Consider the following 13,340-nt stretch of genomic DNA (forward strand, 5'->3'; position numbering starts at 1 on the left):
TCCCTGCGACAGCCTTCTACTGGTCTCACTCCCTTCCAGTGCGTGCTCGGGTTCCAGCCGCCACTGTTCCCCTGGTCCGGGGAGCCTTCTGATGTCCCGGCGGTGGATTACTGGTTTCGGGAAAGCAAGAGGGTCTGGGACGCTGCTCATCACCATCTCCAACGGGCAGTGCGCAGGCATATGTTTATCACATTTTAAATGCTGGTCAACAAGAACACCTAGGTTCCGCAACCGTGAGGATCTAAAAACGGATCAGCTTTCCAGCTCAGGGCTTATTCACAGAGTTCTCATTTGGACCGAAAACAATTACCTCGGTCTTGTCTTCATTTAGGAAGAGGAAATTTTGGGCTAGCCATGATTTAACCTCCTCTAAACATTGCAGAAGCCACGGCAGTCCCCCAAAAACTAAATTTTCCCCTAGGGCCCACTATTGCATCACCATGCACCAGGAATTCTTGAGTGACATAAGCCAGCTTACAGTGATGCCATTCAACAACATCAGCAGCTGGAGGACAGAGGACTTCAGCATTGGTCCATCTATCGCTGTTTTCTATGTTCGTGGAGTAAGTATACGTAAACTGTGTGTTTATACAACTTTTGTTTGTGGCCAATCAACATAGTTCATTTTGTGCTGGGTTAGACCCTACTACGCTAATTTAGTCCTCCCAAAAGGCATTTCCTATAATTAAAATCGTAAATTCCTGTGTGCAAACAAAACAAAAAATGGGAACATATTGCATAAGAAACATCGGCACCCATCATTTTTAAAAAGCCACGTAGAGACAGTTTTACATAAACTTACTCCACGAACATGGAAAATAGAGATAGATGGACCAACAGCAAAGTCCAAGTACTTCTCTGTCCTCCATCCTCTAGTTTTTACAGTTGCTGACTGACGCGCTTAAATGACGTCGTTGTCGGATGGCTTCAGAGTTCCTACTGGCGGTGCGAATGCAACCAGGTAAACAGCCCTAGGGGAAAATTTCGTTCTCAGGGGAGCACCTTGGTGGCTAGTTCCTATAACCGAGCTCTTATAACTACCTGGTGTGAAAGCCCCTAGTGAACAGTTCTTAAAAGAACCGTGATTTTTTTTAGGTTGAAGAACATTTTAATCTAAACAACCTTTTTCACTCTAAAGAACCATGAAAGTTCCAATGCTCCAAGGTTGCAATGTTGAAGGTTCTTCATGGAACCAACAATGCCAATAAGGAACACCACTGCAAAAAAACCATTTTGGAACCTTTATTTTTAAAAGTGTACTGAGCTTATGTTCAGTTACTTAGTAAGGTGGTCAAGTATACAAGTAGAGATCTTCTTGCATGTTGCTATCATAAAGGCAATTTAGCTATATAAAACAATGAACTATGAAACGTCTGTCCAATTTCTCCTTTAAATGCACATGTCCAATGGGGGGGCTTTAAAGGTGGAAAGGGTGAGTGGGTAACTGCCCACTCCTGAGCACCATCAGAACAGGACTTACAGCTGAATGGGCCACCAACCTCAGGCAAGAGTGTAACTGGCAGGAAATAGTGGCAAGGGGGACAGATTTGAGGGCATCACCACGTAAACACACACACGAACGCACATATGCACAAACACACACAGAAACGCACACACGTTCGAGCCCCAGGGTACCACAGCATCTCCACTGCAGTGTGTCAGAGCAGCTGATAATCCAAACACGTAAGCAGCTGGCAGGACGAGAGCGACATGGGAAGTTGGTTATTACTGTTATCATCATAACTATTATCATTATCAGCCCAAGCAGCAGCAGGTCCCCTTCATCTGGGAGCGGTGCGTCATACGGCTGGGTCGAAACCATGAAGTGCAAGGAAGCGACCTGTGCTGAATGTAAAATACAAAGACTGGGGGAAAAATGGGTTGATTCACTCCATTCTTTCGATTTCTCTGCCTCTCCCTATTTCGCTCTCTCTCAGCCCCTCTTCCTCTCGTCGCTCTTGTCCTTCTTCTCAATTTTATGTTTTTCTTGAACTAGCACAGATCCATTTATCTGCTTTTTAAGGATTTGCACAGTCTCCTATTCTGTACGGGACACTGTGACAATGAAAGCACCTACATGTCCTCTCGTACATTGATTTTCTTTGCCGCTCACATACTCGCGCCCCCTCGCCATGTATACCGCGGTAAGGCCGCGCCACTGTACGCTGGTGGGCTGAATGCTCATGCCTTTCAGAGACAAAGAACCACCAGTTGTCTTGTCTCTCTCAAACACTGTCTTTCTCCGTTCCTCCCCCACTGGACGACATTCGAACCCCCGCAAGAGTTTATTCGCGTTCTTCTGAGATTAGCATCTTTTCTCTTATCTCCGATTGGCACATATCGGAGGACGAAAGGAATCATCATATTTGTTTTTTTTGGACGTCTCCCACTCCGACAACCCACTGCAAACACGGCACACAATGCCCGTCATCATGCTTTAGGGCGCCAAATCAGAGAGGTGACTTACTGCTGCCATCAAGTGGCCTTCAGGGAAACCGCAACCTGTTGCTTATAAAGATTCACAATAAACCCGTAGTGTACATAGGCCCAAACCTGCAGAAATTGAAAATAAATAAATGTAATAAGATTTTTAAAAAATAAAGGAAATAAAGGAACTTATTCAAACATTTACAAAATTTTGGATTGTTTTTTAACTAATTTAATTAAAAATAATTGTAATTAAATTATTTATTTATTTATTTTTTTTTTTTTACATGTATTTTTTTTCCCATTTACTCTCACTTTTCTCATTACTTTTCTGTGTGCAACATGGAAATTAAGCAGATGGCACCTGCATTTTCCATATGCTACAAAATAGTCTGCATGTTCAAAATAGCATCTGCATCAACTATAATCTATTATTTGATTATCCTAGTTCATTTAGATAAGATGGTTATACTAAAACAAATTTTTATACGATATATCACAAACTCACTTTCTCACATAATTACCTTTAGGATGTATAATAAGTTTTTTTATAGCAATAAAGACTGCACTTACTGGTTTCAGGCATCTGAGCATTGTCGCTCGTTTTCTCAAAAGTAAAGTAAAAAATGTTGTCAATAACCTGGTCTTGCAGGGTTTCAAGTAAACGCACTTTCCAACAGTGTGTTAGGCTGTCTGTAAATAACATTAATGATTATGGATGCCAAGTACATAATTGACTGAGGAGGTGGATGCAGGAGGTTTATCTTTCCCAGTGGGGTTAATCAGGTTAAGTACAATGTTGTCATGTGTGCTTGACGCTAATCCTGCCTAATCTAAGGACATTATCTTGATACATATCCAAAAGGTGGAAAGATTAATGCTTCAGAAACAAAATGCATACCAGTGATGTGACAAGAATATGTTATCTGGACTAAAACTCATTTTATGTTCCCGTCCCACGTGCCTGTGGGACAGGACTCCTCATCTTCCTGAGGGTTTTTAATACTCCATCGGATATGACTGATCAACGACCCCTTGAACAAAAGCTCTGAGACGAATGCAAATTTCATGGTGTCTTAAAATAAACATGTTATAAATAAATATGTGTACTGTAATGCTACTACATATTTTTCTCTCTCTCTCTTTCTTTATGCATTGCTCTCATTCACTCAAATCTTCAAGAAAGACCTGAATTGGTTTTTTTTGTTTGTTTTTTTGGGAGGGATGTTATATATGTGTATGGACATTTTGTCATTGTGGTGGCTGAATGGTTAAGGATGTGGGCTGCTAACAAGCATGGAAGGATCATTCTGTACAGTAGTACAGTAGGAGTGATCCATGAACTGGAGACAACACGCCTTCTGCATTAACACTGGCACAATATTAGTGATACTGTACTAATCACACATAAGATCCTTGAAGACCCTTGACTAAGTGGCATAAGGCCAACAAAATAACTTATTCTGGGCAAACAATGCCCACTTAGAATGGAAGAGATGTCTAAAGTGGGCAAACACAGTTTAATTGTTTTTATGTGATATAGGAGCTCAGTTATTGGAACTAGCCACCAGGTCAATCCCCTGAGAACTAAATTTTCCACTAGGGCCATTTTCCTGGTTTCCATGCGCACCACCAGTAGGAAATCTAAAGTGACAAAGCGGCAGACAGCGACGTCATTTAAGCATGGCATTCAATCTCTAGAAATGGTTGTACAGAAAACAGGACATTTCAACATATAGAAAACAAATACTCCTGAAAGTTGCATGAAGTCATCCAATCAGATTAGAGCTTGCCAGATCAAGAAAGTGCTCACTAGGTTTTCAATGGGCATCAGATGAGCGGACGGTCAGCAATTTAACTCTCTGAGGCTATGGTATTAAATTTGCGATGAAACGGAAGTAGCAACAGATCTTTTCTTCCATATTGTGACTTCCATCCAAATAAAAAGATTATCGCAAAAAAAAAAGGTGGGGCGGGGACTTGGTTTTATCATTAAGTTGCTGAATGGATAGAGGCAGATCTGAATGCAGGCTTGCAGTCGATTGTAAGAAAACAGCAGAGTTGAATTTGGACTAAATGATTGGAGAAGTTCAGCATACATCACCAGAGAGAAGTTATAAGATCTACATGCATTTAGAAAATAGATAGGGTCAATTTTCATTTCACGCTTTTGGCTTCTGTCCTAAAAGCAAAGTGACTAGTATCAGTAACTAAGCATGTTACTACACAATGAAAGGTAATATCTAAAACTGAATGGCCTTGGAGCCTCTACAGCATAAGCGCTGACTGGTGTATAAGGTTCCAATCTCACTATTTTGACCCAGCTATTTGACATGGATAATTCATGCACCATAACTGAGGAGCAAACAGTTTTAAGTTAGTAAATGTCCTCTACTATAACCATATCACTGATCTGCAGAATGAAGCACATCATCTTTATCTGAGAAGCTCTAATAAAATGCCACCATCGGATCAGTGAGCCTGATAAATGTCAGTAAACTCCAAGTTTACTCGAGTCAAATACATAACTTTGGAGGGAAAAAACTGGATGGTATTTAGAGGCAGAAAATAGAAGCACTCTGTACTCGATGGAAAAGATAATCCACAAAGTACAAAAGACTGATGTTGTACCTTCAACTTTCTTACTATAATTTATAGCCAGTAAGGTTTCAGACAGTTAACCTCAATATTAACATTTAGTAAATGTAGAGACACATGCTAGACGTTTCCTACAACTGAATCGTTTTCATAAAAGCCTTGTATACTATAGGCTTAATATACTCAAAAAAAAAAAAAAAAGTCTGCCTGCAAGTGAATTATGCATAATTATAACAATGCAATTTAAGCTTAATTAAATATAATTAACTTGAATATTATCTTTATGGTGATTTGCTATGTAATGTAACATCAATTCTCTGTACGTACTTTAGCCTTGAGCATTTATGCTCCACTCAGTGCTTGTCTGCCATTATCCAATTCAATAAAAATGGTAGCCTACAATTATGTGAACTTTTAATACAAAGTAAAGAAATTAGTATTAAGCTAAAGTACATTCAGAAAAAGTTTACAGTTACTGATGTAATATAAGTTTTACACTCAGGGAAAGCATTTTTACACTTTTAAATTAAAAGAGTGTTTTACTCACAAAATATTATCAGGGGAAATGGTTCTCAAGGCAGTATACAGTATTCTATTCATTGTCAGACAAGGATTTATCAGTAATATTTTACCAGGGCTGGTGCCTAGTAAAAAGGGCCTAGCGATGCCCTGCTGTTAATATTTCTCTAGTAAATTGACAAAAACGTGTCTAGCAAGAGTAAACTCTATACTTAAAGTAACCTCTCTCTTAGCTTAAGAGAGTTTTACATCTTGTTCTATCGAGATTTTACATAAAGTAAAAGACTGACTGAGAGACAGCTTGTGGCTATTTTGAATTCATTGCACGCGCTTTATATCACCCGCCCCCCTTCACAGCTAGTCAGATCATTTCTTAGGAAAAGAAACGAGGTAAAATTGTTGGGAACGGTGTTGGTATCGTAAAACTTTTAAAGAATTGGCAGTGGCGTATACAGTGAGAGTGTGTGTCTCGTTACTGATGAGAACTGGCAGTTATAAAGTGAGCTTGCCGGAAGATTTTCCTTTCAGCCAATGCAGCCGTCCCACAGCAAACAACAGAGGAGAAATCCATATTGATTGGAGGCAGCTGACTCAAAGACATGACCGAAGTTCACATTAGTGACACATTATTCAACTGTTGTGGTGACCAAGCATTTCTTTTCGAAGGCCTTCAAAATGGGGGATTATGCTCGCTAAATCTCCGCAGTAAACAGTTTTGTGCGTAGTGTGTGTGAGTGATTACCGGCGGTGAGTTTTCCGATCCAGAACAGGTAATTGCTTCTGACTCATATGAGACCTGCAGGTGTGCTGATAAAGAGCGACAGTGCGCATGCGCACATTTGTCAAGGAAAATAAAATCATTATTTATTTACATAAATTACGAGGAATTATATAATATCGGAATGGAAAATAATTTTTGCTTTTTCATTCTGAAACTTTATTTATTGTTCTCTGTTTATTTCTGTATCGGGTTCATTTTTCTTGTAGCTCTGGAGAATGGAGCAGAGGAGTAAAGCTCGTGTAGCGGTGATAGGAGGCGGGCCGGCGGGGCTTTGCGCTGCTCGACACATCCTGTCCAGGCCCGAGGCCTTTGATCCACCCGTGGTGTACGAAATGACCGATCATTTGGGTGGTTCTATGAGGAACAAGTGGGCACATATGATAATGGATATCCCATCCACAGCAGTGTGTATAGAGATCTCAGGTAGAGAGCCAAAAGTTGTTCCTATCCCTGCTGAGAATAAAAAAACTTCTTAAACCTGCCTAAGATGTTTTCGTGACTTTCAAGGTTTAGACTGGTCAAGCTGGTCTGATCTTCCAAACTAACAAACCAAATTTAGCCCCAAACCCCATTAAAACCAGCAAATAGGCCTAGACCTCACCAACCTAAGAACAGAGCAGCAAACAAGTCTAGGTTTAAGATGTTTTTATTTATTTATTTTTGAGCAGGGAATTTATTTATTTTATTTTTTGTACGTTTTATAACTTTATGTACTATGAAATCTCATATCTGTTTTAAGAACCAATTTGCCTAAGGAGATTATGATGTACCCTGATTTTCCCTTTGATGACCACCTGCCATCTTTTTTGCACCATACGTCGGTTCAGCAGTATTTGGAAAAATACTGTGAGAGAAATGACATTGCTCGTCATATCAAGGTATATGTTTGTCTTAATTCTGTGTTTGTAATAAACTTAAAGGAATAAAAATTTTGAAAAATTAAAATTTGCTGAACAGATTTGGAAGAATGTAGCATTACATCACTAGCTCATCAATGGATCCTCTGCAGTGAATGGGTGCCGTCAGAATGAGAGTCCAAACAGCTCATAAAAGCATCACAAAAGTAATCCACACGACTCCAGTTCATCGATTAACATTTTATGAAGTGCAAATGTGCATTTTTTGTAATAAACAAGTTCATCATTAAGTTTTTAACTTCAAACTGTTGCTTCTGGCTAAAATATGAATCCTCTATCCATAATATTGCAGTGAAAAAGTTCATGAGAGTAATATGCACAGATTAAGCTTAGCAAGCAAAAACATTTCTAAACACACATCTGGGTGGATTATGATGTGAGAAGACAACATGGAATGGAATTTTTCACTGGAGGAAGCGTTTTTATTAGTGCTGTCAAACGATTAATCTCGATTAATCGCATCCAAAATAAAAGTTTTTGTTTGCATAAAGATGTGTGTACTGTGTATATTTATCATGTATATATAAATACACACATATGCATGTATATATCTCAGAAAATATGTTATGTTTATATATTAAATCTATTTATAATATAAATTATATGAATATAAATATAGACATGTAAATACATGTAAATATTTTCAAAATATTTACTGTATGTATGTGTATTTATATATACATAATAAATATACACAGAACACACACATATATTATGCAAACAATTAATCACAATTAATCATTTGACAGCACTAGTGTTTATAGATTATGGATGTGTATTTTGGCCAGAAGTGACATTTTAAAGTTAAAATGCTTTGTTTCTTACAAACACTCAGCTTTTTGCTTTGACATTAATTGACTAGACATTAATCGATGGATTGCAGTCATGTGGATTATTGTGATGTTTTTATCAGCTGTTTGGACTCTCATTCTGACGGCACCCATTCACTGCAGAGGATCCATTTGTGAGCAAGTAATGTAATGCACATTTTTTTCCAAATCTGTTCTGATGAAGAAACAATATTGAATGGCTTGAAGGTGAGTAAATAAAAAAAAAAATAAAAAAAATTATTTTGGCTAAACTATTTCTTTAATCAATCCCCTAGTAAATTACTCTTTTAGTGCAAGAAACGTAGATTGGCATTGCAGGTTTTTATGTTTAAGTTTATTAAAGCCTAAAGCAGGACACAAATAAATCATACAGAGTAAACTTGTTAAAAACCAGTCCATCACTATCTCTGTGACTGTATATTTTGCAAAACCTATACATAATGTCTCTAGATATTTGAGGATCGGAACAGAAAAAAAAAATCCATAATAATGAGGGAAACTGATGGTATTGGAAATTGTGCATGTATGAGAGGTAGCATCAAAATTTAAATTGACGTGTCTTCACACATTGAGGCATTTGACTGACATTGTGGATAAATCATCGTGTGACTAATGCTATTTGGCATGCGTCCATTTATTTTAAATCTGAGAAAGCAATGCATCACTCAGTAAATCTGTAATTTACTGACGTCTCTTAGTCCACCTACATAAGACTAAATAAACTGCATTAGTCAAATAAAAACAGCTATTAGGGTAATATTGTTGTAGAACCGCTTGTGGCCAGAAAGTTGAGATCATTATAGATTGTCTCTTTGATCAGGTATGTAGGGGTCACTGACCCCTGCTTGTCAAAGGCATCAACGTCAGCACAAAATCGAAGGACCCATCAAGTGTGTTTCGAGACCACAGTAGAAACATTCTCAGTGTTACTAAGTATTTTTCTTACCAACGGAAGCAAGAATATTGCTTATGACAGACTGCTTTGTCCCTCACAGTTCAACACCGTGGTGGAAAAGGTGAAGCCCGTCTCCATGGAGACGGAGACGGGGGGAGCTGTGACGTGGGAGGTAATTTCGCGCAGCACATGTGGAGACCGGAACACGCAGACGTTCGACTCGGTGTTCGTCTGCAACGGGTGAGGGATGCCATCTTAAAGAGTCCTTTTATCTCCCAGACATGCTCAAAAGGACACAACTGCATCTAATCTCCGATTGCAGCTTTGCGGTGATGTTCTAAATGCATAGCATTATTCAAATAGTGGCATGTTCATCTACCCCATAATATACCCAGAGGCTTTTATCTGGCTGAATTCTCGCTGAGGTGATGTGAATGGGTATTATGTTATGCATTCATGTGGCATTTCTTTGAGGGAATTCAGAAGACCACAGGAGCCCTTTAGCATCTCAGCGCTGACTCATATTTCCTTCCTCTTTCTGCAGGCATTACTCCGACCCCCACCTGCCCTACATTCCTGGAATAGAGCATTTTAAAGGTACAACAAATGATCACTGATCACTACAAATGCATAACCCTGAAAGCCCCAACCATTAGTCTCATTACACCCCTGCATCTCACCTTTTATCTCTCTGTCTGTCATCTTCTTACATTTATCTTTACCTTCTTCCACTGCTGTTTTGCAGGGAAAGTCTTACACAGCCACTCGTACCGCTATCCAGAGCCCTTCACCAACAAGTCCGTTGTGGTCTTGGGGGCCAGAGCATCCGGTGTGGATATTTCCATTGAGTTAGCCCAAGTTAATGCTCAGGTTTGTATCTTAGCTTCCTTTTTTTACAATGTCACATACCATTTTAAGTGCCACAGCTTTGTTTGGTTGTAAATTAAAGGGTTGGTCACCTGAAAACGAAAATCTATCATTATTTACACACCCTTCATGTTGTTCCAGAGCCAAATGACTTCCATTCCTCTGTGGAACACAAAAGATGTTAGTTCATGCTGTTCAGAAAGGTGATGGACGCTGTCAAGCTCCAAAAAATGACCAAAAGCACCATAAAAGCAATCCATTTAAGTGATGTGCATTGTGCTATATTCAAAACAGTGAAGTTTTAGTATCCTTGATATGCTATTATAGGTTGTATTCATATTTTATTAATTTGGTTAGATTTTTATATTTCCCATTTTTATTTGAGTTAAAGTTTTAGTAATTTTTTTTTAGATTTTATATAGCTAGTTTTTATTAACTTTCCAGTTGTGGTTATTTTATTACTTATTACTTTAAGTTACGCTAAATAAAAATGAGAAATAAAGTTTCTTTTATATTTTATTTAAGTTAATGTTTTTTTAATCTCAAGTAGGCCTGTCGCAATAATCAATATATCGACTTATATATAATGTATGTACATGACCTCAATAATTTTTGGTGACGCAATATATCGCCCATTATATTTACTTAATAATTAATGTCACCATGTTTTGTACATTCCACTTGCGCCTGTGTCTTTTGCAGCTTCTCGTACATAATGCGGTGTAGTCATGAGGTGTTAGTTCAAATTTTAAAAATGCTGCTACAAACAAAGTTTAATCTGCAGATATGGTCTTGTTTAGGGATCTGTGCCTTTGTGCATACGGACATCTGACTGCTAAGTAGTGATTGTGTTTTTCAGCAATACAGTGCACCCTTAATTTACAGAGAAAAGAAGGTCCAGGAAAAATCTGTAAATGGAAAATTCTCCAGACAAATTCTTTGTGCATTTTTCTTTTTTTCTACTTGTTACTTTGCACTTTTTGATAGAAAATGTTTTAGTATTTATTCAGTTTTATTAAGGTATCTAATATTTTGATACTTAATTTCCATGATCTAAATATTCTTAAAAATTAAAAGTTTGTTGTCCTTTGGAAGTGTATAGGCCTTCTTGCATTATTATGCTGTTACATTATGATTATATATTCAGTGGCATAAAATGGTCTTTAAAATGACAATAATATCGCTTATCGCATTTATTTCTGGGGCACTATATCGCACAACAAAAAGTTGTTATCGTGACAGGCCTAATCTCAAGTCAAGTATACAAAATGTATTTTATGGTTTTAATTTTAGTTAACGATAATAACACTGATTCAAGGACTTCTGAAGTCGTAAAAGTATAACAGACCCATATTTAAGTTGACATGAAGTGAAAATTCACCCTATTCTATTTTAATAATTATAGATCCAATAATTTAATCTGCTTAAATACCACGCCTGCAAGCTTACGTTCATCTGCCTCCACTTTTGAGTGCAACACATATCTCTAAAACAACCAATGGACAAAACCAAGTCTTCACCCTACTTTTTTTTCAATATTTTGTTACACTCAGATGAACAATATGGAAGAAAAGATCTGTCACTACTTCCGTTTCATTGTGACTTTAAACCTTCCCACCAATCCATTTTTGTTGTATCGAAAAGTTATATGAATATTCTCCTTTTGGGTTTCGCAAAAGAAAGTCATATGGGTTTGGAACAAACTGAGGGTGAATAAATAAATCAAACTTTGCGTTCTTCATTCTATCAATCTCAGTGGTTAATATTTAAATTCTTAAACGCTTCCAATTAGTCTCTAGTATCTATATGGAGTGAAAAGTGACGCTTGGCCTCACTGATAAGTGACTGAGATTGAGTGAATGTTTTCTCTATTTCTCATCCACAAATGTTTTTCTCATTCTAGGTGATTCTAAGTCATAACACACCAACCATGTCCTTGCCTCCACCTCTGGGTATCCAGCAGGCTAGCGCTGTCATTGGGGTTTTGGAGGATGGATCTTTACAGTTCCAGGACGGATCAGTGGCCAAAGCTGATATTCTTCTGTTCTGTACAGGATACAATTTTAACTTCCCTTTCCTTTGTCCATCAGACCTGGGACTGGATGTACAGGATCTTTTTGTGACTCCACTGTACAAGTACTTGCTGCCCTCTGGCTTCCCTTCAATTTTCTTTATTGGCATTTGCAAAATTATTTGCCCTTTCATACATTTTGACTGTCAGGTGAGCAGAGATGAAACACAGTAAGATTTGAATACAGTTTGAATACTCACTCTTAAAAATTGCTGTTAATTTACGGCAAAATTTTAACAGAATAATCCTGTTATGTTTAAAAGCAGCGCATTACTGTTTTTTTACGGTTGGTGAAATGACGTAGACAAAATTTAACGGTATTTTACCGTATTTATATGTCAACCTGGGTTGCCTCCGTGTCTTGGGCATGATTTGTTTGAAGGCGTTGTTGCCTCTGATCTTGCATTGTGTATCAACCATCTTGTCACAGTTGACAAACAGTTCACTTACACTGAATTAAATCGGATGATTGATCAATTCTGATATTTAGGTAATGATGCAAATGCAAATGAGGCCAGGAAGTGATGGACTGAGTGGCCATGCTATGCAGAACTGGTGCTTACTGGGACTGTTACCAGTGTTGATCAGAGAGAAGATTACATCTCCTGCTGACAATGAGATATGGCAACTGGTGTTACAACTAAGAGAAATTGTGGCATTGATTTGTGCACCAGCAATTTCTGCTGACCAGATAGGCTATTTAAGGGTCCTTATTGAAGAATACTTGCATTCCAGAAAACAAGCCTTTCCCCATCATCGGCTTAAACCTAAGCATCATTACATGAGCCATTATCCAGAGCTCATCATTCAGTTTGGTCCACTTATTCGTTTGTGGACTATGAGGTTCGAAAGCAAGCACACATACTTTAAACAGTGCACAAGAAAACTGCGTAACTTTAAAAATGTGTGCTCAAGCCTTGCAGAAAGACACCAGCTTTTACAAGCATATCTTAGCGCTGGCAATCTCTTCCCACCTTCAATTGTAGTAGAAAAGGCAACTGAGTTTTTTCCATGTGACTACAGTGATGGCATCAGGGAATCAGTTGCAAATTATGATTTTGGACCTTAAAATACTTTGGTCATGAAGTAACTGTAAAAGGAACCAAATACAAAAAAAACATGTTTGTTGTTATCAGTAAGGATGAGGATGGGCTTGAAGTTGAAGTTGAATCTACACAAGACCTGAAATATGTGACTCAAGAAGATATTGCTGACCTACTGCCGGCCATTCAACTACGGAAGCTTCTGGAAGCATTTAAAAAAGGTAATGTGGATTTAAATCTTACTGTTTTGCAATATAGAGTTAATTCTTAAACAGTAGCTCTGACTGGCCTTTTTTAAATGAGTAGTTCACTTCCAGAACAAAAATTTACAGATAATGTACTTACCCTGTTGTCATCCAAGATGTTCATGCCTTTCTTTCTTCAGTCGTAAA

At 38.0% G+C, this 13,340-nt stretch overlaps 1 protein-coding gene, 1 long non-coding RNA gene and 1 pseudogene across 2 annotated transcripts in view; 2 read left to right on the top strand and 1 right to left on the bottom strand.

Annotated features, from left to right (window-relative positions):
* LOC107742340 (uncharacterized) overlaps positions 1-6,333 on the bottom strand; it is a 30,457-nt gene extending 24,124 nt beyond the window's left edge. The window contains exon 1 of the mRNA XM_016555262.1: positions 6,287-6,333. The gene's annotated coding sequence lies outside the window, so the exon portion shown is untranslated. The remainder of the gene's footprint in view (positions 1-6,286) is intronic.
* The window catches only part of LOC107742341 (flavin-containing monooxygenase FMO GS-OX-like 2), a 10,646-nt pseudogene continuing 3,232 nt past the window's right edge, over positions 5,927-13,340 (top strand).
* LOC107742342 (uncharacterized) overlaps positions 13,079-13,340 on the top strand; it is a 2,598-nt gene continuing 2,336 nt past the window's right edge. The window contains exon 1 of the long non-coding RNA XR_001640301.1: positions 13,079-13,169. This is a non-coding gene — a long non-coding RNA (uncharacterized LOC107742342). The remainder of the gene's footprint in view (positions 13,170-13,340) is intronic.

This window comes from Sinocyclocheilus rhinocerous, unplaced genomic scaffold, assembly GCF_001515625.1.
Source record: "Sinocyclocheilus rhinocerous isolate Xijiao unplaced genomic scaffold, SAMN03320098_v1.1 scaffold1127, whole genome shotgun sequence".
Lineage (NCBI taxonomy): Eukaryota > Metazoa > Chordata > Actinopteri > Cypriniformes > Cyprinidae > Sinocyclocheilus > Sinocyclocheilus rhinocerous.